The sequence below is a fragment of the Meriones unguiculatus genome, chromosome 10, assembly GCF_030254825.1.
Source record: "Meriones unguiculatus strain TT.TT164.6M chromosome 10, Bangor_MerUng_6.1, whole genome shotgun sequence".
Classification (NCBI taxonomy): Eukaryota; Metazoa; Chordata; class Mammalia; order Rodentia; family Muridae; genus Meriones; species Meriones unguiculatus.
In genome coordinates this window covers 74749241-74775322 of record NC_083358.1, presented here as the reverse complement: position 1 = coordinate 74775322, position 26082 = coordinate 74749241, and the positions used below count along the sequence as shown (strand labels likewise).

General features: G+C 41.1%; 1 protein-coding gene and 1 long non-coding RNA gene across 7 annotated transcripts in view; one reads left to right on the top strand and one right to left on the bottom strand.

Annotated features, from left to right (window-relative positions):
- Positions 1-26082, bottom strand: part of Sgms2 (sphingomyelin synthase 2) — an 80082-nt gene that overhangs the window by 28775 nt on the left and 25225 nt on the right. The window contains exon 1 of one of the 6 annotated variants that reach the window (XM_060392687.1): positions 15781-15821. The exons of the other annotated variants lie outside the window; for them this stretch is intronic. The gene's annotated coding sequence lies outside the window, so the exon portion shown is untranslated. Of the gene's footprint in view, positions 1-15780; positions 15822-26082 lie in introns of those variants that run through there. 6 annotated transcript variants of the gene reach the window in all.
- On the top strand, positions 12143-20794 carry LOC132656896 (uncharacterized). The gene is made up of 4 exons (XR_009594686.1): positions 12143-12280; positions 13743-13851; positions 16612-16801; positions 18588-20794. It is a non-coding gene; the product is annotated as an uncharacterized LOC132656896 (long non-coding RNA).

Below are 26082 nucleotides of genomic sequence, written 5' to 3'. Positions count from 1 at the left end.
CTCTGTATGCTGGATTACAGGGCTGTTCCACCACTTCTGGCTTAGATAATAAGTTTGGGACAGCTACATGATCCTACATCTTTTCAGAACAGAGTTCTAATTATGAAAGTAGGCTCAGAAAGTATCTTGGTGGCAGTTTATTTTGTTAATGTCTTGTGAAATATTTTTAATGTAAAAAAATAACTGAGAAGCCAATTTTAATCAATTTTATCTGCCTATATTATTAACGTGGGGTAAAATGCTTGGTACAGATGAGCTGTTTTTCCTTCTGGTGCATACATCTTAAGGTGAAAGTGTTAGTTCCGTTCTGAACCTAGTTGATATGAGAGTAGAGACAGGAACTAATTAATCTATTTATCTGGGACCACAGGCAGGCCTGGAGAAAGGCTGCATGCAGGTTGGAAGTTTCTCTCTGAGGCAGCAGATATGTTCTAAAATTAGATATTGATGACGCTTGCACAATTTGTTAATTTACTAAAAATCACTTAACTTACACTCAAAGCAATGAATTTTGTTGTCATGAGTTACAATCCTGCTCACCTGTTAAAAACTGATCTAGCGCATGGGACTAAACATTTTCTAAATAACTAGAAAACCAAGGAATATTCCACACTGCCTTCTAGGCTGTTACACCCCTTGACAGTGCTGGACTCAGCAGCCAGGCATTTGTTAGCAGTGATTCAGAACTATCACACATTTCTAAGTTTTCCACAGACCAAAGCAAAAAACTAGCCAACGAAAGCAGACCTTTTAACTAAAATTATGTAGTCTGTCCTCTCCCGCCCCTACAAAGCATAACTAAACAATATGAAGTGATTTGAGAAAGATGGCTTTCAAAGTGGGAATTGATTAAAGTCGCTCTGTGTAGCTGAGATTTAAAAAAAAAAAAAACTATGTATGTATGTATGTATGTATGTATCTATCTATCTATCTATGTATCTATGTTATCTATGTATCTATCTATCTATCTATCTATCTATCTATCTATCTATCTATCTATGTATTTATATTTCTGCAGTAACTCAGACTGACCCTGGGACCTTTCCCTACCAGTAGGGCATTATACCACCGAGGCACACTCTAAGCAGCGTGTTTAAGATTAGGGACAAGTAAAGGCTGTTCGAACAACAAGCTGGTCACTTTAATGGCTGAAGTGAGTCCTTACATTTGCTGCAGAGTGTTTGATGGGGCTGCATGGGAGACAAGGGGTGCTGCCAGGAGCAACTGTTTCTTCATAGTAAATGGCACTGTGAAATCATGTCATTAGGATCTGACTTGCAGAGCAAGCGTTCCAGGCGGTGTTTTAAAGTTGGATGTCTTTTTGTAGACTATTTTCTAGCTGTGCGTTGCTGCCGGTGACTGGATTATTCTATCTCCTGTGTCTGGTTCTAGTGTGTGTTGTAGAGAGAATTAAATGCACTTGGAATTGTGAAGGTGATATTGTAGTAGGAGAATAATCTATTTTTTAAAAGATATATTAGTGTGAGCCCGTGTGTGTTTGTGTGTGTGTATGTGTCTTATATCCCCTGGAGCTGGAGTTATAGGAGTTTCAAGGTGAGAACTAAGTTCTCCAGCCCCAGGAGAGTAATCTTGGTGGGAAGGAAGGGCACAGAGGACAATTTAACAAGTCCTGGTACAGCAGGAAGCATTCAATAAGGTGAATAAACAAGTGAGTGATGGACAGGGTTGGTAGATTTGACAGACAAGTAGAATGACAAGGCTACTCAGATCCTGAGGACGTAAGAGGGCTAGATAATTTGGTCAGTTACATTTTTATTCAGTCGAAATCAGAGGCTCTTAAAGTTCTTAAAGGGTCTTAAGGGAGGAATATCACACATTTGAGGAACTTTTCACAAATGGCAGGAAATCCTGGTTCATGTTTGGCTCAACCCTTTTCCCCATTCTCACACATCTGCAGAATTTTTGAGGGGTGAGAAGAGAAAGGTACTGCAGATGGTACTTTCACCCTACATCAAGGTGCTCTTAGCGGCGGCGGCAGCATGTGGAGGTGCCTAATTGCCTACTGTCTACCTTCAGTGTCTCTACAGCAAGTGAAGAACTATGCACCGGTGGCTGCAGGGAATAAAATGCTCTTCTACATCAGCACGAGGAAGCAGCCTTTATATAACAAGAAGGATGTTTGTACTTTGTCATCTGAATTATAAGTGTGCATGGGACTGGTGTGGTGTTCCAGTAATCTAAAATGTAATTCTGTTAATGTATAAAATAGTGTGCAGGGTGGATATTTTTTCAATAAGTTCATTAAATTCAACTGGCGTTGCTTGTTCCACATTCCATGGCCAAACCATAATATCCAGCACTTAGTTGTACCAGAATGGTTGGCTCTAACAGCCTACATGACCAACAGTGATCATTATCTGCTTACACAATCCCAGTTTTCCGCATACTGCGAAGATTTATATACCTAGAAATTGATTCCTTTAGGTTTTAATATTTAATACTCTGTAAGAAGAGGCTGTAAAAATTTACCCATAAAGTCAGAGGTATATTCAAAGGATGTTTTAAAATCTTATTTAATATTTAAGCCAAATGGTAAAGCTTATGTTTTTTTCCCCCCTAAGAATAGTGACGGGTCCAAGAAAGAAAGCAAAGCAGAAGCTTAAACATTACATAATGCAAACTTCCCTTTCTAAACGGCAGGAGGTCTTACTCCAGGTAGGTCAGGGTCACAGGAAGAGGCAACGGTGCATTTCCTGGCCAACAGAAAACATCTACTGGACTTGGAAAAATAATTTTATTGTAAGAAAATTAGCAGAAAAAAATTTTTGAGAAAAAAGGAGCAGTTCCATACAAGTAACTTTATAATCCTCTACTTCAAAACAACTTCTTTCTTTATGCTCTTCACAGTACAAATGAAGTAGCAAAGACTGCAGACTGCTCACAGGCTATGCTAGTTTTAATATACTCTAAAAGGTGCAGGCCTGCAGACTACTTAAAGATGAATCTGCCTGCCTGCTCAGCTCAGGCAAGCTCTGTATGTGCAGTGGTCTGGTCTTTAAAAATTACTAGCTTTTCTAAGCCTGTGGAGTAGTGCTTAGTATACATATTAATATATATGTACTATTTATATAATTTATAAATAGTACATGTATAATATGTAGATATAAATTTGTAATATTTAGATAAAATAAATATGTTTATATAAATATGAATAAATATACTCTCTCTATATATTTATAAATAAAAATTCCTAGAATCTCGGGTATCCCATTTCAATGAATAAATTATCTCTTAGAAACAGTAACCTGACCAACCTTTGACTCCGGGTTTCAGACATTAGTTTCTTCCAGTGACTTAGTAATGATTGATTATCTGTGTTTCACAAATCTCGGTCCCACGTTTCCCAACCTAATTCAAAACCCCACTAAAAGAAATGGCACATCAAAGAAAAAGAGAGAATAACATTAGAGATTAAATTTAGTTAAGGCCTAACAATATTACTTAAACAATTTTAATTAATATAAGTGATAGTCACCTTGGCATTTGAAATGTGCCTATACAATAAATGGAAAAATGGAAACTCAGAATTTAAGTGTCATTTTAGGTGACAGCAGTGGTTAAGTACAGTATTCTGACTCCCTGCCAAAAGACATATGTCCCTTGGGGGAAGACGAAGTTCACCAGAAATGGGCCTTTAGGGCAGTGGTTCTCGACCTCCCAAATGCTGTGACCCTTTAATACAGTTCCTCACGTCATGGTGAACCCAACCATGAAAGTATTTCACTGCTACTTGGTAACTGTAATTTGCCACTGTTATGAATTGTGATGTGGACGTCTGAGGTACACGAGATCTTATATTCCACTCCCGAAGGAGTCTTGACCCACAGGTTCAGAAGGGTGGGTGATGGCTCAGCAGCTAAGAGAACTCACTGCTCTTGCAATGGACTGGCTTTCAGTTCCTGGCACCCTCTTGTCAACTCACAACAACTGTTACTCCAGTTCCACGGGATCTGACGCCTCTTCTGAATTCCACGGGCTTGTGCATGCATGTGGTGCACAGACCAGCACTCAGGCACGCAGAACATGAAACCAGATAACCAAATCTTTCTGCTTCTATAGCAAGCAGATCCAGAACCCTTCAGAGAATGTTCCTTTTCTTTCAAAGCAGGGGCAGGAGTTGACTCAAGAGTATCATTTCCATCTGTCAAAAACTGTGACTCTCAAGGTTTCCGCTACCAAGTGTCCCCGTGCAGAGCTTGCACGCTCCACTACAGTGTTTGCCGCTACTGGTGTAATAATTGTCCTAGAGGGTACATTTGCACAATGCTGACACTGAGGAAACCCACAGCCCGTTACTGTTTCCCTTTTGCAAAAAAAAAAAAAAAAATCTAGAACAGAAAGCATAGCTCTTGTGTTTTAGTTCTTTTAGAAGAAACAAAAACAGGAGACTCTGGGTTCTAATACGCCCACATGGGTCCCTTCAAGCCATAGTTGACCAAAAATGGAAGTGAATCTGTGAAGGAAAAGGCAGAACAGAACGGAAACAAATGTTTCTGCAAAGGAAGCCTAGGAGTTTGCTAAGATGGAAAAGCACCAACGAGCACGGGAGCTGTGATTAAGGCCTCGAAGGGGCCCAAAGCAAGACAGGGATACCGCATATGGCTTAAAGGTTAGGGTGCTAAGGAAGGTGAGTGGGAAATCAAACCAGACTAGGGATTATAGGAAGACGTCCAACAGCAACATAGAACAGTCTAGGGACGATCAACAAGCAGTATCAAATAGACTAGGGAGTATCTAAACGGAGGCCTTTCTTCGGTAGCAAAGGGAAACAGAATCACGGGTCTACATAGGAAATGTTAGGTGCTTAATCAGAAAGGTTATTATATGCAAAGAAACGTACATCATTAAACAAATACATCTGCTCTTTGTAAATATCATGCAAAATACAACTGCAAACATTTACTTGAAAGTTTTCTCTTGGGGGCTTTTCTTTCATTTGTCTTTGCTTATTAAGGAAGCTTTTCATTGTCTTCTGCGGGCATTAACCTTTGAGGTCTACCACCAACTGCCATGAGAATGTATAGAAGATATAGGTGATATAAGAAGAAGATACATTAGTGACAATCTGAAACTGAAAAAGAGCATAAAAACCACCTTGAACCAGGCCTGGTGGCTTATGCCTTTAATCTCAGGATTCTAGACATACAGGGAAGAATACAGAAAATTCCAGGCCAGCTACACAGAAGACCCTGTCTCAAAACCAACCAACCACTCACTCACCCACCTACCCACCTACCCAACCAATTAACCAACCAAACAACCCACAAACCAACCAGCCAAGTCAACAGCAATAAAAACCTATCCTAAACTAACCAACATCCACCAAAAAAAAAAAAAAAAACCCCAAAAAAACCAAAAAAAACCCAAAAACAACAGAAAGACTGGAGTGTTACTGGTAGCAACAGGAACCAGTGCAACCACTTTGAAAGTATCTCTTTCTATCCATTTAACAAATACCATAAATGGTTGTATTTCTCCAAATAGTGGCTCTCCTACAGAGAATTTATCTTGGAACAAATTACAGAAATAAGAATCACAAGAAAAAGTCAGTGAAACATGAAGGAACGAATGCTATGGAGTGAAGCATAGCATTCACTTGAAAGGCATTTTGCTTTAAGAAAAAACTGTATTCTCAGTTTTAAAAAGGGTAACATTAAAAACACAAGTATTTCCTGATTGTTCATGAGAATTTATCTAAGATGGCAATGATGAAATTTCAGTAAAGAATTTATATTGCGTATACCCAGAAAAAGTCTGAAAATGTAAAAAAATCAACATTTTATAATACACTTATGAGTAGTATTTTATTTCTAGATTATAATTCCTAATTAGCTATATTAACTATTCTTACATTCAAGAAATTTCTGCTCTCTAAGGCAGGGCAGAATTACTATTGAAAATGTGCTTCTGCTGGTAAATGGTGCTGTGCTTTGTACACTTTTAAATATGTAAAAAAGTTCAACAGGGTAGATTTTCTAAAAGTTTAAGAATAGTCATTCAAGTGGTAGGAGTATGAGAGTCTTTTGTTCCAACGGTTTTGTATGGCCTACCTTTAAAAGATACTTTCGTTTGCATCCCCTTCCCCCCCCCCCCGAGGCTCATGGATTACTCTGGAAGGACAGCATAAGGAGCATATGAGAGCCAGAGGTGACAGATGGCAAGCAAATCACGCCTCTGGACAGAGCCAGGCAGGTGTGACAGTATGCACATGACCAGTGCAAGCCCAAGACGTGAGATCCCATGCAGAAATTCTACCCCTACTCTAGTGCTATTAGCAAGTCTTGGCTGCTGGGAGAGAGAGGGTCAGTTTTTTCTAAGAAGCTGACCCACACTCCAGTGTAACTCCACAAACTCGAGCGTAGTGGGGCAGCACAAGTTGGTCTTGAAATCGGGGGCAGTACACAAAGTGGAGTGGGAATGGAAGGGAGGGTGGAAGGAATTGGGGGAGGGAGCAGGAAATGTGATCAAAACATGTATGAAATTCAAATACACACACATGTAAACATAACATACACTTTCATAAGTCTGTTACATTGCAATGTATTCTGAGTCATGTACAGTGGTTGCTGTTGCTTGTATGGAATCATCTGACAAATCTTCATTCTATTTACCTTATGTCTTCTCAGAGTTCCATGGACGTCAAAAGTATGTTCAGCACGCAACAGTGGAGAAAAGTCTGCAATTGAGAAAGTCTGCTTTCTCAATTGGCTGCTGCTTGAGAAAGTCTGGGAAAAGTGCCGTTTGGATGCTCAGGAGGTCGCAGCCAGACAGCAGACAACTGAGCAGTACCCAGTGCGAAGGAGATGGCTAAACCAAAACTTCCCATCCCTCTTTTGTGTATGTTTGTAGTTCTTGATGTACAGCATATCCATTTTCCATAAGACTATAAATAAGCACTCTTTACATGTGTTTATTTATTATGTTGTGGGAACATGTTTGCCATGATGTGCTTGTGGAGGTCAAAAGACAACTTTCTGAACTGGCTTCTCTCCTCTGGACCATGAAGCTTCCAGGGATGGAATTCACCCAGGTGGTCAGCTTGGCAGCAAGCGCCATTACCCACAGAGCTCTCCTGAAGGCCAAATTTTATAATTTTGATTTGTTTTTTAAGACAGGATGCAGACCTGCTTGGCCTGGAACTTGCTATGTAAAATAGACCTGGTTGGCTTCAAACTTGCTGGTATTAAAGGCATACACGACCATGGCCTGGCCCAGTATCAAGCATGAAAAAAAGCCTTTCTCCCACTGTTTAGAGGATTTTGCTTCATTGTATAAATTATTGAACTGGATAGTTTGGGTCAACTTGATACGAGCTAAAGCCATCTTAGAGGAGGAACCTCAATGAAGATTCTATTTCCAGAAGCATGGACTTCAGGCAGGCCTGGAGAGTATTTTCTTAATAACTGTTGAAAAGGGAGGGACCATCTCATTTGTGGTTCCATCCTGGGCTGGTGGTCCTGGGTTCTATAAAAAAAAGTCAGCTGAGCAAACCATGTGGAACAATCTAGTAAGTAGCACCCCTCCACGGCCTTTCATAAGCTCCTGAATCCAGGTTCCTCCCTTGTTTGAGTTCCTGTCCTGACTTCCTTTGATGATGGACAATGATGTGGAAGTACAAGCCAAATAAACCCTTTCCTCCCCAACTTGCTTTTTTAAATTTTGTGTTTTATTACAGCAATAGCAACCCTAGCTAAGACAGTTATCATCTAATATTTTGTTATTTAAAATATTTTTTAAAAATATTTTTCCATAAACTCAAAGCCATATGTCACTTTGGATCATTCTAGGAATTCATATTAGAAGTACCACCACAGGCATAAAAATATCCCTCCTACAGCCACAGATTAGACAGCTTTAGCAAACGGTATTTTAATTTTTCGAGCATATTTTAGTATGCTCATTTTAAGTGGATTAAAAACATTTATTGTTGCATGTACATGATTTCAGGGCTGATGACTCTACACTGGATAACCAATGAGGGGGTTCCTCTCTGAGATCAGCCTGTGCTACATACACAATGAGTTCCAAAAAAAAAAAAAAAAAAAGCACAAAGATGGGACCAGGGACCAGTTACCTTATAAAGAGATGTATGTATAAGTAGAAATGATTATCCTATATATAAGTAACTATATGATTACTAGAAAATCGTAAAGTATGAGCGATCTACTTTACTTTTTAACCTTTTTGTATTGAAAATGGTAAGTAAGCAGCATAGTTTAACCTAGATAGACAAAAACGGCTGTTAATATTTAGTGGATACCAAGCGCTCAACGTTTTGTGGGCACACAGCAAGTCTGGGGATGCGCATGATGGCTAAAAGCAGTGTATCTCACCCTGGACATAATGCTTAGAGGGAGTCAAGAGACAACATGAATGAAGCCAATGCTTCATTAACATCAGGAAGCTAAAGGATGTAATTACATATTTAATCTTATTTCCATGAAATCTAATTTTCATTGATGACACTACATAAATAAAAGTGCTCGACTATAAATAACCACTTGAAGATGTTTCCATGAAACTCTGTCTTATTCCTCCCCGTCGAACCAAGAGCTCAGAAAACGAACTTTTGGTTTTTACGCATGTTCTGAAAACCCCTTTTAAAACATAGGCAATGTTTTAGAAACAGCCCTGTAACAAGCGTCTTATAAGAAGCTGGAAGCCCACTGCTCAAGCTTATACCAAAGACAGAGAGGACATTCAGACTTATGCATTTTTCAGGACATCTTAGTGGTGGAAAAAGAGACTAGAGGGACACGCAACAGAACATCTACGTTGCAATCCTCCTGTGCTGAACCTTGGTTTAATCTCACTACCCAAACCTGCAAAAGCAGCTCGATTAACTTTGTGCTCTGACTAAGCACAAGACACAGATGTAGGCATACGGCAGGTTTGCGGCCGCACAGTTAGAGAGCACTCTCTCTGACCTTGGGCATAATGCTTAGAGGGCTGAGAAATGTGAAGCCCATCCAAGAGCTCAGAGTGCTCAGGATGAAAAAGGCAAAATGCTTACAGCTTCTGTCCCAAACCACACTGCCATTTCCGCCCACCAGGAACGTTCCTCCTCTTTATTTCATTTCTCAGTAAAATTTTACCACCATCTACCTAGCTTCTCAGAGTAAATGAAATCCTGGGTATGCCTCGGCTTCACCCCCCTCCCTTGCTCACCAATACTCACTCTGAATCTTGGCCTTTTCATCTCCCCACTATCTGGGTACTGCTTCTCTCTCAAACTGAGTTCAGTTCAGAAACAGTTCCCGTGTCTAGAGGGCTGGAGTCAGTGCAAACTTAGCATCCACTGAAAGGTCACACTGAACACGCTGGTATGGTCCTTGAGCACCTGGCACTGGTTCTTTGTACAGTGAAAGTATTGATAGGGAAAAGATAGCCGAGAGAACAGTTTATGGAGACAGAAGGCATGGCTAGAGGACACTCAAGCTCCACAAAAGCCTATTTTCCACTATTGTTTTCCAATGATACAGCAGACGTGTTCCACAAAAGCAGAACTAGATGGCGTTGAGTTTGTCATGCTAGGGAGAAGGCACAAGGTACGGTCCACACAGGGAAATCGTGTCACATGTTAAGACGTTAATGGGACCCCATTAACTAATGGTCTCAGAATGGCATGCCTTGAGCTCTGTCTTGCAAGACCTTGCAGAGGTCTTCCACCTCTTATTTTGGACGAGGTATCCAAATGTCATCTGTGGAACGCCCTTTGTGGCTAAGGATATTTAAAAGCTAATAGTGTCACTGAAGGGTTTTGGGTCAGAAGATGCACACCAGCATCTTGATCCCAACTGACAGTGGGCAAACCAGGACCAAACCCATGGTGGGTCATTCAGCAGCTTTGGGTTTCAGTTTTCTCATTCAGTACAGTCTCATGACTCGGCAGTTCCGGGCTCTAAGCTACACTGATAGATTAGCAAATACACAAAATTCCTCTTTGAAAGGAAAGGTATGCTAATGATCACGTCAAAGACTGATACAGAGGCCAATGCAAACCTCATTTCTCATGGGAAGAGAAGGAGCAGAATAAAGCAAATGAACAATCAGATGCTTCAGGGGGGTCTTGGTATGATAGGAGATATTGATAGACCCCAAAGATTTTTTTTAATGGTGGAATTATTATTTATATCGGTATATATGGACAACAGGTTCAAAAGGGTTTATTAAGATAGAAGCAACCAAAGTTCACCCAGTACTATGTATGCCCTTACTATACCCAGAAGAAAACAGGCCAATTTGCAGGGTAGCACCCCTAGAATTCCATATCCAGTTTCCAACCCCAACTTTACACTTTAATAGCACTAAATGTCCTAGATTTTTAGTTTCTTCTGTCCTACCTTAAAGAAGGGATGAAGTGAAAGATAAACTCCTCTCTTATTACAATTTAAAACATGACTCGCCTCCTGTATTTATTTTTCAGGTAATCACACAGAAATATGGAAATAAATCATGGAAAAAAATCACCCATTGAGTTCCATTTACTACTACTAAGGCATCTGAATAAAGCAAGGGAAAAAAAAAAGCTTCGTGGAAGGCCTGATGTGGAAATACACTGTCATACTGGGAATGAATCTAATTAAGACATTACTGTACTAGTCGAGGTTGATGGGTGAAACAAGGTCTTGCCCAGGCTGGCCTCAAACTCCCCCTGCCTTCTAAAGGGTTCTCCCACGTGTGCCTCTAATTAAGTAAATTTTAATAGAGACTTTTTGATGCAGGCTCATCAGAGAAAAAAAATTAATCACTAATACTAAAGAAGCCCATTTGAACTGGAAGCTAAAAGCTAAAATCTTCCAAAGAACATGCGGTGAATGAGAAGCAAGTCCAACAATGAGGAGTTAACGCGTGATCTCAGAGGCCACGAGATCACGAAAAGAGAGCGAGGAGTTAAGTATTGAGCTGCCAACTGACCTTATGGCTGCAGATACAGTCCTCGTAAATTATTCTAATTAGCGTAAGTAAGTTCAACAGTTGATACTTAGGAAGCCTTTCCTAAATAAAATACATAGAACTGAGGCTGGAGAAGCGGCTCCGTGGTACAGAGAACGGGACCATTGCTCTGTTCCCAGCATCTACAAGGCAGCTTACAGCTGTCATTAATTTGAGCTCCAGGAGCTCTGGCACCCTCTTCTGACCTCTGCAGGCACTGGTACATATATGCAGGCAAAACATGCATACATCAAAGGAAAATAAGATTTTTAAAGCACTTAAAATCGAAGGCCAACAAGACGGTTCAGCAGGCAGAAGGCCTGCTACCAGCCTCAACGACCTGAGTCTGGTCCCCAAGGCACAGACTTGCAATTTTTTGCCTCTGACTATCACACATTTAGAGCATCTGAATGAATGACATATAGCAAAAAGGAAAATGAACTCGTTCAAGGGATCTTCTACAGCTGGTGTTCAAACCCGGGACCTGTGGGCCTTAGGCGTGTTGTGTTCTGCTACTCAGCTAAATCCCAGCTGCTGACATTGCAAACTTGACTACAGTCCAGCCACTAGCATTAGTGCTTAGTGGAAGACAGTTTATCAAACAAGAGCAGAGCTCTCTGGTGATGAATTTTCAATCTTTTATTTGAATTTTTTTTCATGGATAACACAACATTCCAGTTTTAACCAAGATGTCGCATATATGTGTGCGTGCATGAAGTATATTAAGTATATTAAGCCATATACTTCAGTAGTTAATCTGTATATCATATATGTAATACATGTTATTTACACATAATGCAACAAAATAAGGTTTCTTTACCAGCAAAATAACATCCATCTATGTATGTGTGTGTGTATAAAATCTAGAATCCACATGAGAGAAAAATGTGTGATAATTTGTCTGATCCTGGTTCATTTGCCTTTCCATCCATTTGCTTGTAATCTTAGCACTTGGCAAGTAGAGGAAGAGGAGGAGTTCAAGGCCAGCCTGGGCTAGATGAGCTCCTATCTCAAAACAAAACAGAAAAAAAAAAGGTCTTCACAGTTGATGAACAAAAAATGGCATGTGTTGTACAGTTGAACAAGGTTTCTGGTTAACTTAACTCATGATGACTGTGGGCAGCTCCCGATGGACTTTGGATCCTACCACTTCCTTAAGAAAACCCTTGCTAACCAGCCCCGCCCAGACACGAGAGAAGCGGACTGCAAGTCCTGTGGGAAGAAGGCTCCGCCTACCCTTCCTCATTCTGTTTGCAGATGTCACAGCTCCCACAGGTGTGTAGGCACAGGATGCCTTCTGGTTCAGCTGAACTCCTGGCCAAAGGTGAGTCACATGCCCCCACAGGATTCCCTATTATCATCTGACCTCCCTACAGAACCCAAACTCCAGAAATCAGACCTCCAAAGCGATAGGAAGGACGGACTATGCTGCCGCTGTTTTCTAACCTTCTCCACGACCCCATAGCTGTACACCTTCCCACACAACGTTCCAGGTCACTTTTTACTTAGGCGCCTCTCTTTGGCCAGTTCTGAGCTGAGATGGTAGCATCTGTGTTTTATCATGATGATGATGTTTTATCACTGGCCTCGAGCCAAGCAAGGCCACTCAGGATAGCTGAATGTACATCCCACACACTCGGAGACCAGAATCATCCTACATTTTGCCAAAACCCTGAAGTACCTTGAGTCAGTCTGCATATCTGCATATTGCTGTCATATAGAAGATCCCTGGATCTCACATGAGTTACTGTGTCTACTTCAAATAATTACATCTTCCATCATAAATTCTACAAAAAAGTTGTGATGTATAGCATGAGGTATAAAAAAAAAGTAAAAATGAAAGCCAAGTTCTTTCTTAGGGTATGAAGGCGGTTGTAGGAGTCTAGAGATAAATTCTCATAGTGCATTGCTAATGTAGTTTTTTAACATCCGATTTCCAAAGCATGGAATTCTGGAGATCCTTAGAAAGTTTTCTGGAAGTGGTTTAGTCACAGCTTCTGTTATCAGAGTTTGTAAAACCATAACCTATCTTAATATGTTGAAAAATGGTCCCATATATGTGTATCTTCCTTCTTTGTCTTTTCTTCCTAATTCAGTCTGTGCCTTCCTGGGGGCTAGTGTTCCCTTCCCACAGCTCACAGAATGACAGCTGCTCGATTGTTCTAGCACTTCCTGAATACTGGTGTCAAAGCCACTTCATGCGGCAGGCACTCTCCCATCTGAGGAACGCCAGCCTAAAGTCAGAAATGTAGCAGAGTGACAGGGGCTATCTGGATCCAGAGCCTGTCTCTCAGGCACGAAGTTAATGGTGTCACTTTCTGGGACCTTAGGCTATTTCAGCAATTAGGAATGTGCTATTTTCCCCCTCCCTAAAGGCCATGGATTTGGTTCCCCTTGAGTCATTCTGTGGGAAGACTGATTCACTCCTCACCGTTCCCCACCTCAACACTTCCTTCTCTCAGTCACCACGGAGGTAACATCTGTGTTTGTCCTAAGGTTACAATCTCTCAAATACGACCAGGGTGAGCCCCAGTGACTTAGAAGAAGGGCATTTCCTGGAAATATGGGGGTTGGACACTTCATTGTAGTGAAGCATTCAGAGTGTGGGAGTCGCTGCGGTTGCCTAGTTACTCCGTTGTGTTTCGCTGTGGAAAAGGCAGCTCGGGCCCAGGTACAGCAGAAGGTGGGCTGATTATTTACTCAGCGTGACCTTCTCCCGGCACAACACTCACCGCTGGATTAATGCTTAACCCTGACACTTTTTTCCCCTCCCACTTTCTCACCAGAAATGGAGGCTCTTTCAGCTCTTCCTTTCAAGTCAAGAGCATTCAAAAGGGATACGCCGATGGGAGAATACACCCATCCTTGTAGCTCAAGAAAAGGCAAGAATAAAAGGTAATTTCAGGACCCCTGCTCGCCCGAGGAGAGTGGAATTCTACCGAGACAGGAAGTTGCTTACTTGCCATCCCTTTACCAGGGAGTCCTTCTCTCAAGAGCTCAGTTACCGCAACACACTCACAAACGGCACAGCCATTAATTCTGACCTTATAACCAAAAAAAGTGCGTTATTTTTGTTTGTTTTGCTTTGCTTTGTTTTTTTGTCTTTTGTTTTTGTAAGGAGATTGACTCATTTGGTGGGATACATTCCAGGCCAGAAGCACTATTTCACTGTTTTGTTTTCTTTTCTTTTATCAAGAATTGTGGACTACAACATAAGCAACTTTGGAACTAAGAGACTTCACCCTCAAATACTATTTGGATGGCACAGCTTGCTAAAGTAATTTTACTGATTTTTGACTTCAGAATCAGGATGGCATATGTACTTGGGTTCCTGTAGAAGCGAAAATTAGAAAATGACATGATTAGCGGGGGATACTACAGAGCCCTGGGATGAACTTCAGCTCCCTTGACCCCCAAACACTCTGAGCTAGAATCCCATGAGGCTCCAGCAATTTTTTTCCTGTCACTGAAAAAGATTATTCTTTGAGAGTTTTATACATGAATACCATGAAATATGATGTCATCCATTCTGCCTCTATTTTTTTTAACTCCCTATTTTCCTAGTTATTTCTATATTCAAAGGAAGAGAGTTGCCAATATTTTTTGACCTGAAAACATATACACATATAAGATACATAGATGGGGTTTTTTTTTTTTCTTTCTAAGTTTCTGTTTGAGTATTCTTGGTTTTGTTTTGTTTGACTGTCCTTCATTTCAGTGAATATATCTACATAAATCCAACAAAGTAAGATGTAAGCTTCATCTTTACGGGAAAGCCCTATAATTTAACATATTTTAATTGAAGGATACAAAAGTAATTTTTGAAATGTTTCTTTTTGCCACATAATATTCATTCTAATAGTGGGTTTTTAGTATGCTTTATACCCTTAGGTACTAATAAACACTTTAAGGATAATATGGATTTTTATTTCACTTTTGACAGCTATGAAAGTATAAACTTACTTAACCATTTTTATTAATTTATTTTAGTTAAAATATTAATTATATAAATCTCTCCTCTAACATCTCCCATGCCCCCCCTCAAATTCATCTTATCAGACTACTTTAAGCATCATGCTAACTTTATTTTTTTTTAAGATTTATTTATTTATTATTTATACAGCATTCTGCCTGCATGTACACTTACATGCCAGAAGAGGGCACAGGATTTCATTATAGATGGTTCTGAGCTACCATGTGGTTGCTGGGAATTTAATTCAGGACCTTTGGTAGAACAGTCAGTGCTCTTAACCTCTGAGCCAGCTCTCCTGCCCTCATGTTAACTCTTTATTATCTCCAAGATTGTTTTTTTGTTTTGTTTTGTTTTTTCAAAAAGTATGTTAAAAATGTCAACCAAAATTCATAGAATATTTAAGAAAGGATATTCTTATGATCTAAAACTGCTGCATTTAAAATTACTGGTAAGATATGAAAGGCGTGACTCATCCCCCAAATATTTTAAAGTCCTTAACCATGTGTAAAGCAAGTTTTCTTTAAATAGTTTTCTTCAGCTAATAGGTGAACTCCTTGTGGCCCTAAAGAAAAAATGTTTATGCTCATGCTTATCACTGGGACTTGAAAGCTTAGGTCTTCAGATTCTCTAAATCTGGACCTTGAGAGATGATTCTAATGCAGACACCTAAAAATTTTAACTTATCAATGTGTTGGTACCTGCTTCATAGAAACTCTAAAAGTATTTCATTCCTTTGATTGACTGGGGATTCCTTGCCATCACTTGTAAACAGTACCATTTCTAGGACAGTGAGCAGTTTATTGAGAACTAAATGACCACTGACTGTCTCAGATTTTGAAAAGGTATCTAACCTTCATTTAGGCATCCTTCCATTACAGCCAGGTGAATAAGATAGCCGCTGTCCCCTGTTTCACAGAGCCTGCAGAACAGATGAGAAAATGCACAATTCTCTATCACACAGGCAGACAAATGTTGGGTAATCAAAAGTTCAGGGCTTTAGCAACATAAAGCCAAGGACACAACCTTGTCTGGAAAGTTCAGGGAAGGCTTCTTGGAAGAAAGGCTTTCTTAGCTCAGAGCTGAAAGGAGAAGAGGCATCACCTTAGCTAGAGTGAGGTCCTCTGAGACAGAAGGGATGGTATGTGCAAAGGAGGGGTTATATGTTTACAAACAGTAGACAAGTCAACTTGGCTGTAATGAGTAAGTCAGGAGCTTAGGTAACACAGCAGGGCTATGCATTTGGATTCTGCCTGAAGAATAATGGGATCTGGGGGTGTGACATTCTCCACTTTGTATTTTTACAAAAATCCTGAATATGATTCTGGCCATTCAGCAGCAAGTGATCATCAAATCATCGCTACAATAAAGAATAAACACATAAGCATCCACGTCTCACCAGTTTCCTGGGGTACCGGCGAGATGTTACCAGCTGTGTGGCTTAGGGATGGCTGATGGCTAATGGTTCAGCTGGTAAACAAGGAAGACCTGGATTCAAATCCTACCCTGTCATAGTCTAGCAAGTCGCTTAATGCTGGGGGAAATCCTAACTCTAGGTCTGAAATGGAACCAAGACTAGAGTAACTGCTCAATCAGGCTAGTGTGAAAATTTACGAGGTAACACATCTAAAACCCTGGGATTAGTGGCTGCCATAATGTCGTTCAATGTTTGTTGTCGTCCTCAGAATAAACAATAGCCATACCATTCCATGCCAGCTGCTATAATTACTATCCATTGTCAACTTGACGGTATTTCGAATCATACTGGAAACAAGATTCTGAGTGTGTCAATATTTCCCGAGTGGAAGAAGGAAGACCACACTCTGAGGACCAACCACAGAACTGGAGTGCCCAGACTGAATAAAAAAAGAGAGAGTGAGTTGGGCATCAATAATTCTGGGAATGAAATCTAAGTCCTCTGGAAAAGCAGTGTGCTTAATCATTGAGCCATCTCGGCAGCCCTCAAACTCTTTAAAACAGTGGTTCTTGGTCTTCCTAAAGCTGTGACCCTTTAACACAGTTCCTTATGTTGTGGAAAATTATTTCGTTGCTATTTCATAACTGTAACTTGTTGCTATTATAAATCACAATATGAATATCTGATATTCAGGGATATCTGATATGAGACCCTTGTGAAAAGGTCATTTGAACCTCCAAAGGGTTGAGGACCCACAGATTGAGAATCTCTGTTTTAGAACTATCTCAATTCCTTTGGAGATAACAGCTTAGATAAATAGATGCCTAACACATCTATTTACTTCCTTTTCCAATATTTTTAAAATGCCAAATAGGATGTTAATACAACATCATTACATAACAGTGTTATTTCAGGCTTTGAGACTCACTGGATCAAGGCAAAACAATGCTGTCCTGAAAGTGGGTGTGTACAGAGTCCACAGGGCCAAAATGTGAAGTTTCTGGAACTATGTATTTGCAGATAAGCTTCAGAATCAAAGCATAACTGGGAAACCAGACTGTTTAACTAAAATCCCAAGGTTAGGAAGACAAAAGGAGTTGTGTAATTCTATTTTGTTAACAATCAAATTGTAGAAAAACCGAAGAAAGTTATAAACCCAAGCACAAACACTGATGACCTAAGAGTCAGCTGTAGACTTCACTGAGCTAAAAGCATTCAACACCTGGGCAGACTTCTTCGGCCTCTCCTTCTCTGAGGTGGAAATACTAAATTGCTTTTCAGAAATCTGCAAGATGAAGTCGGGCATGGTGGTGCACAGCTGTAATCCCAGTGTTTAGGGAATGCAGAGGCAGGTGGATCACTGTGAGTTCAAGGCCAGCCTGGTTTACAAAGTGAGTCCAGGACAGCCAGGGCTACAAAAAGAAACCCTGTCTCAAAAAACCCATAAATAAGAAAGAAAGAAAGAAAGAAAGAAAGAAAGAAAGAAAGAAAGAAAGAAAGAAAGAAAGAAAGAAAGAAGAAAGAGGGAGGGAGGGAGGGAGAGGAAGGAAGGAAGGAAGGAAGGAAGGAAGGAAGGAAGGAAGGAAGGAAGGAAATCTGCAAGATGGCATGTTCTAGAACAACCAGACTGCAAGTCAAGACATGGTGCTATAAGTGGATAACTTAGGTTAGAACAGTTGTGTCGCCTGCCAGTAATACGGCTGGCAGACAGAATGTCTTAGCACCATCGAATGTCCTCAGTCCACTGACTCACAGGGAGGCCTCAGAGAACCTAGGGTTCACTAATATTCACGCCTTTGATTGACTAAGGCAATAAAGATGTGAGGGAAAGTCAGCAAAGGGTAAAGGACTGAGGGGTCACCCTCCGGGTGGCCTCATCAAGCACACAGGTCATTCCTTCAGCCCCAGATGAGAGATACCGTAGGCCAGGGAAGATCCTTGGAGAGAGTTATACCTACGGTTTATATTCAAGATTGGTCAGTTCTGTCCACTCGGTACAAACGGAGCAGCCACAGAGCATCACTCTTTATCTGGTAGAGACCTTCCCCAAGCTAGCTGTGGTGATCTGAATGCAAAATATCCCCCATGGGCTCAGGTATTTAAAAACTTGGCCCCTCTTTGTTTGTACCATTGAGGGGTTTATGAGGTACAGCCTTGCTGAAGGAAGAACATTACAGGGTCTGGCTTGGAGTGTTTAAAGCTTTCCTCGTTTTACAGTTTGCTCTCTCTGCTTTGTGCTTGCAGATGAAGATCTGAGCTCTCTGTTTCTTGCTGCCCCGCCTCCATACCGAAACGGACTGTCATCTCTCTGGGACGTATCTAAACCTTTCCTTCTATAATACTTCCTGGTTCTGGGGCCTGGCAGTGCATGCTGTTGGTCAAGATATTTTATCACAGCAACAGAACAGTAACTGATCCACCAGCCAGAGGACTAACCTTGCAGGACTTTCTAAGGATAGGAGTTTCAGGCCCTCCGTATGAACACTGATGTACAATTAGCTGCAATAAGGGACAGCACTATGGAACAAAGGTTTCACCCTTCGTAGGTTTCCTAAGTACTCCTAGTGTCTGAGAAACACATTTATCCTGTCTGTTTAGAGGTTGGGAATCTCTCTGGGAGTTCTAGACCAGCCAGATACACGGTGAGACCTTGTCTCCAAAACAACAACAACAATACCAATAAAAACCCCAAACAAAGACAACAACACAGAGACGCAGTACTTTAGGGCTGGACACTGTAGTGCAAGATTAACTCCAGCACTCAAGAGGGAAAGGAGAGGAGTCCAAACAGTCTGGGTAACATAGGGACTCTGACGATCAGCACAGGACACATAGTGAGAGCCTTCACTAAGAAACTGCAATGAAGGTGAGGGTGAGGGTGGGTGGGAAAGATGGCTCAGCAGCTAAAAGCATTGCTATTCTTGCAGTGACCAGGGTTCGCTTCCCAGCACTCATGTGGCTGCTCATAGCCATCTGTAACTACACTTCCAGGGAATCCAATGCCCTTTCTGATTTCCTTGGGTACCAGGCACACGCACTGTGTGCATACAAGCAGCAAAATACTAGTACATATAACATTCAAAAATCTAAAACACAAACAACAACAAACCCTAAAACCCACAATGGGGCTGGAAAGATGATTTAGCATTCAAAAGCACTTTTAACCCTTCTGTGGACCAAAGTTGGGTTTCTGGGATCCATGATAGACAGCTCACAATTGTGCCTAACTCCATAACTCCACTCCAATGGATCTGACACCCTCTGTTGGCCTCCACAAGTACCCACAACTATGTGGCATTCGTGTAAACCACATACACTAATAAATATATAAATGCAGTTTATTCAGTCTGTATATTACTCTTATCTTTTAAAAAATTACCACCAGCAACATGTATGACTTAAAAACCACAGTTTTAGTCTGACTTCCTTCGCCAAGCATTTTCTTCTAAAAATGCCACTGAAAACGGAGAGACCATTAAGGACCTGATAACAGCTACTCTCACAAATTCCTAGTATAGGAATAGAATAAAACACATATACTCACAACCCAGGGGTCAGGTTAAAGAAACCTGATCAAACTGCACACACACATCTTTGCAAGTCTATATGAATATAATTGTGCATACAAAAAGTAACTTATGTCCAGTTATTCATTCCAACAATGCCAATCCTATAATCTACATGTCCATCAAAAGGTCACTATTTACATTGTGGTACATCTGTATAGTAGGTGACTCTGTGACCGCTTTTAAAGGCTATTAACTCATCAGCTTCCCTCCACAGGTAGTTAGGAAAAGGTTACAGTGTGTTACGCTATACAATGCATGTTTTTACATTATGAAGGAGGTAAATACAAACTCATTTGCTTATGTAGGCATTCTACAGAGGATGTTTTTGACACTGACAACAAAGGCTGAGGGAGAGGCAAAAGTTTAGGTGAAATCTGTGTATCCAGAAAAAAATAAGAATGCTTTTTTTTTCAACCCAAGTTGTATCAGTGTATCTTTTTGCCTGTCGTTTTAACCATCTGACGTCCTGCAGTGTCTAGAGCATAAAACCACATTATTTTCCAAAGCAGATGCCAACCCCTTCCTTCTCCACCAGGTTCATGTTGAAGGGATTGTGCCAGGGTACCTGAGGCAGCACCAATTCTCTGAGCCTCTCTGCTCCCAGCTGGTTCTGGAGGCGACACGGGAGCTTTTGTTTTTTGTTCACTGCCTTATTCCAACCCTGAAAAGAACGCCTGGCAAACAGATGGTGTTCAGTAAGTATCTCTAGAATAGATCAATTCTTTTCTTCCACCAGCTTCCATGGGACAGACACTGCTACACAGATGACGAGGCATACAGCTCTCCAGTATTTAGAAATGCTTACATTCCCAATCTCAGCTCAGTATTGGCATTCTAACCCTAGCAACATTCCTGGAATCTTTCTGAATTTCACAGAGGACAAACAAGCCTACATAATGTTGTGTAGGACAATGAACCTGATGAGAATAAACATTTTTAATGACTTTTTTGTTGTTAATTCATTTCTATGTGTGTGGGTGTTTTTTTGCCTGCATGTATGTCTGTGCATCGTGTGGAGGTAGTGACTGTAGAGGCCAGAAAAGGGCATCAGGTCATCTGGAGCTAGAGTTACAGAAAGGTTGTGAGCTACTGTGTGGGTGCTGGGAATTGAACCCAGATCCTCTGGAAGAGCAGGCAGCACTCTGAACCACTGAGCCATCTCTCCATCCCCAAGAAAATAGTGTCACATTATGTTCTGATTACATGGCCCAATGAGGGCTGAATTCTCCTCAGGTCGATGCGACATGTAGCAATAAAAACCACACAGGGTCATACATGCCTTTAATCCCAGCCCTGAGGAGGCGGGGGAGGGGGGTGAGGTGCAGTGTCTGTGCCTAAAGATCCAGAAAGCAAACATAAAGACTTCTGTACTGAATTTTACTTAGCAGAGTAAAATTATCCCTAATTTCAAAGCAGGGAGTTGAACTTCAAGGTACTGCAGCGCCTTGGGGTGCAGAACGGGCTGAGGCTTCGTAGAGGAACTTGGCTGTAAGCTGTTCTTAAGGCTCAGCTGGGGCAGACTCCCTTGGAGTAGTAACACAAAAAAGTTTGGGTGTGGATGCGATGTCCCTTTGTGTCATCTCAAACATCAATGAGTCAGGAGATGCCACTTGCCTGAAAGAGCTCAAGAGTCAAATCACTGGAGGGTAAAGGAAGAGCTTACAGACGTCAGGAGCTTACACACACCTGTGCCGGGGCCATCCTTTTTAAATTGGGGGAATTTTTATTAAGGGATTATCATCGAGCATGCAGTAAAGATCTTATGTATTCGGTAAATGAATAGACTCAAAGAGTCTGGAGAGAGTTTATTCCTAAAATCTTACAAAATGACAGCTCTTCTGTTTCTACTGAAAACAAACAAGCAAACAAACAAAAAGAGCAAAACAGTTCTCGCAACTCAGAGGAAGAAAGAGATCCAGGTTGAGGTGTGCGACTATTTCTACACACTCCAGAGGACTCCTGTTTATACTTAGGCTCAGCATGCTCCTGAAGATCTCCACACAACCACAGAGGTGCGAGCAACAGTGAAGGCCAGGTCACCGGTGTTAACATGCCGTCATAGTTGCTGTCATAGTTGTCATTTTGGTGAATGAGAAACCAAGACCATCTCACAGTCAGCACTAAACAGAGAGCCTTGCCCAATAACTCCATTCCCATAGTTGTGTTCCTTTATAGCCAGAGCAACAGGAGATGGCTGATATACAGCCATGGATAAACACACCATGCCTCGCCAAGGTGGAGTGCTTCTGTACCCAGGTCTAATGGCTCTCATGGTCACTCTTTGGCAGAGGAATATCTCAGGGGATTAAGCAACCCAAAAGCATATTCCTACTTGTCATGGTTGCTTGGGCTCTAAGCTCTTGCAGTTAAAACATACTTTACCGTAAATCAGACAACAGGTGGATTTTCTGTAATAGACTAATCATCAGAAAAAACAAAACAAAACAAAACAAAAAAAACCTCAGCTAATCTCAACTGTACTGACTAGTTTTTATGTCAGTTTGACCCAAGCTAGAGTCATTTTGAAATGAGTAAATAGACCCACCGGATTGGTCTGTGGGCAAGCCCATGATGCATGTTTAAAAGCTGTTAGTGGATATGGGCGGTGCCACCCTGGGCTGGTAGTCCTGGGTCCTATAAGAAAGCAGGCTGAGCAAGCCATGAGGAGCAAGCCAGTAAGCAACACTCCTCCATGGCCTCTGCGTCAGCTCCTGCTTCCAAGTTCCTTCTGGGTTGGAGTTCCTGTCCTGACGCCCTTCAGCAATGGAGTGTGACCTGAAAGTTAAAAGCTGAAAGAAATCCTTTCAGCAATAAGACAGGGCTTGTCTTTCCTCAGACACCCCCATACTAAACATGGACACCATGATGTGTTGAACCCCCCGTTACGACTGCACATGATTGGGAGTAGGCCCAAGTCCTAGCTTGTCATCCTTTTCCATTTTATGTAGGTAAGCATACTGTTCTGGAAGCTATAGAGGATTTGTTTTTTTCCTTAAGATGAAATGCTGTTAATCTATTTAACTGCAACATAATGACTGTACGTATTTTTTCTATACAGTATGGCATTTCAATATGCAGTATGCAACCATAGAGCCAATCAGGCTCTCCAGAGTCCCTGTCACCTTATTTATTACCCACCACTGCTTCCCTCCCCCTGTGTGTGTGTGGGGGGGGGGGTCATGAACATCCCAACCCTCTCCTGGTTATTTTCAAATACTGTTGATGGTAAGCATTGCTATAGAAAGCAGACTTGCAGTTCACAGGCACAATGTGCAGCAGCGATCTGCAATGGGAATGACGTTTATGTTTAACCTTGCACATCCCTGGACGAACTTTAGTTCCTTAAGGAGGCCTTCTGGGACCCCCTTGCACTTACTCAACCCTACTCTGCATTTTCTTCTCAATCAGGGTAGATCCCTAACAGCAATTATGTAGTCAGATTAAGAAGACAAGATTTCTTTATTTCCTTTCTGTGAGACTTTAAGCTCCATGAGGGAAGAAGAGTTACTGTTAGGCTTCTAACTGCCTTTTACATGCAAGGCTTAGCAGGGTTGATGGTTGTGTGTAAATATTTGCTCACTGACTAACTCATGCTAAGAGCCACGTGTTAAAAAATGGGCTTGGTGGCACATGCTTGCAAACCCCAGCCCCTGAGACACCGAGGCAAGGGCATTCATGAGCTGGACAGGGAGTCCCTGTCTCAATAAAACAAAGAAAAAGTGTCACACGTCGACTCCTTGCAAGGAAGATCAAAAGTCACTGAGACATTAGTGTAAGGGGAGAGATGACATCACTTGACTGTCTGGAACTGGCTCCGCAAGTAAGACTTTCAGAGGCAGAGTGCGGGTGCACCTACAGCTAGATAGCCAAGGGGGGCAGAGCTGGCCATGTGTGTGCCCCTCTTTAATCCCAGCAACCAGAGTTCAAGGCCAGCCTGGTCTACATAGTGAAACCTTTTCATCTTTATTTTTATTTTTTTAAAGAAAAGACAAGAAGAAAGGAAAGAGGAGAAAGGAATTCGACGCTAATGCAGATGGGTGTGATCAGGGTCACACCGTACAAGGAACTCACACAGTGTTTCCTAATTATAGACGCTGAAATTTAAAATATCTTGAAAGGCCACCCTGTACTTCCCTCTCCCCAATATAGACTGGGTCTGAGCCATCCAGAAACAGGAGGCCACTCATCTCTTCATTTTTAAAGTCCAGAGAGGTTTTAGGAGAGATTACAATCCCTGTTTTCTACACTGTCTGTGCATCTTCCCTGGCTCAATCTGGCTTTCCCCTCCATGACACAAAGTCTTCATTGGTATGTCTGAACTTCTAGACCCTTCGGAGGGGAAAAAAAAATTAGAAGCCATAAAAATGTCCCATAGTAGAAGAGTGAAAATTAAACTACTTGAAAATCTTTGCAAAAGAAAAAAATAAAAAACACCTTTGTATTTCAATCCTGGAATGTAAGAAAATATTTAATCTGACCGGTGAGCAAAGAAACTCAAATTTTAAAATTACTGTTTTCACATGATAATTAGCCTTAAAAAAAAAAAAAAAAACAAACCCAAATTATCAAACTGTGATTCAGCTGTAAAATAAAATAATACAAATATGAGCAAAATTTAGCTAAACATATTAACTAGGAAATTGTTAATGACAGTGAAAAACTAAAAACTTAAGTGCATAATAGCTAAAAAAAACTGCTTCAGCTGTGGCAAATAAACTAGAATAATTAAATATCCCTTTATCATGTATCATTGCAAGTGGTTAGAGGTTCGTGGTATACTCATGGCTACAGAACAATACTAGGAATCTCCTTATAACCTGCTTCTTTTTCTTGTTTTAGGTGAAGTTATTTTACTTTATATGTATGAGTGCTTTGTGTGCATGTATGTATGTTCAAATGTGTGCCTGCTGCCTGCAGTGGTCAGCAGAGGACTTTGGATTCCCTTGGGATTATAGATGGTTGTGAGCCACGACGTGGGTACTAGAAACTGGGTCTTCATCCTCAAGTGCGCCTAACCACTGAGCCATCCCTCCAGGCCTCTATCCTGTTTCTTTAAAGTTTCATATGTAAATATAAAGATTACTATAAAGAAAACAGATTTATAGCAAATGTTGCTATCATATTAAAAAGAGAAAGAGACAAAAAATATCTGCAGAAGAAAAAGAAGAAAAGAATAAGAAAGAAAGATCACCCATGAGCTTCCCAGACAGATTGACAAATATAAGCTACATAACAAGTCTCTACAAAAAGTTACTTACGATAAACATAACTAGTTATCATTCAGTGAGGACAGAACAGTAAGCCTCATTTTTCCTTGTTTTCACTACATATTAGGGAGTGGATGTTCGTGAAGAAATAAAATTACTCAGCCCTGGTTTATTAGAAGTTTTCTTTTGAGCAAGATGCCACTTGCGGTCATACCAGCAAGCAGTAAGGTGGTCCACCACTCTGATTAAATATAGCTTAATTACATAGCCGACAGATTTAAAGTACCGTTCACATATTTACTATGATTACTACTCTTATTTAAATAAAAATAAATACTGTCTTTGAAAACAGAAGTGAAACCGGGCACAGTGACACATACCTGGGATCCTACCAAGCAGAAGGTACAGGCAGAGAGATCAGGAGTTCAAGCTTGAAGGTCAGCCCCTTGCTACACAGTAAACTCAAGGCCAGTCCGAGCTGCATAACCCTGTCTTTAAAAATTAAGACGGGCACTGGTGCCTTTAATCCCAGCGTTTGAGGCCAGTCTGATAGCCAAGGCTACATAGAGAAACTCTGTCCCTAGAGAGAGAAAGAGAGAGAAAAACTTATTCTGTAGGTGGGCTTATTACATAGCAGCTCCTGTGTAATGGTCCCCTCTGCTACTGTATGGGGGTTCCTTTAGCGGGGGACAGAGAGATGACAGTGAATGTGTAGAATATCAGACCACGGGATCCGGTAGCACTACGTAACTCTCTAGGTTAACAGGTACGACAAACAGCTGCTCTGAGTATCCCAGCAGGATTGACACTGGGCTACCAATCCAAGAGAGAGGAGTCTGAGTTCCCAGCCATTAGGGAGGTCTCTCAGGCTGGTAATTAAATTAGAGCAAAAACTAATGTTTGCATGAAATAAATGTTAAGACGCTGAGGTTAAAACAGGGAGGTTGGGAGCACAGAGGAAGG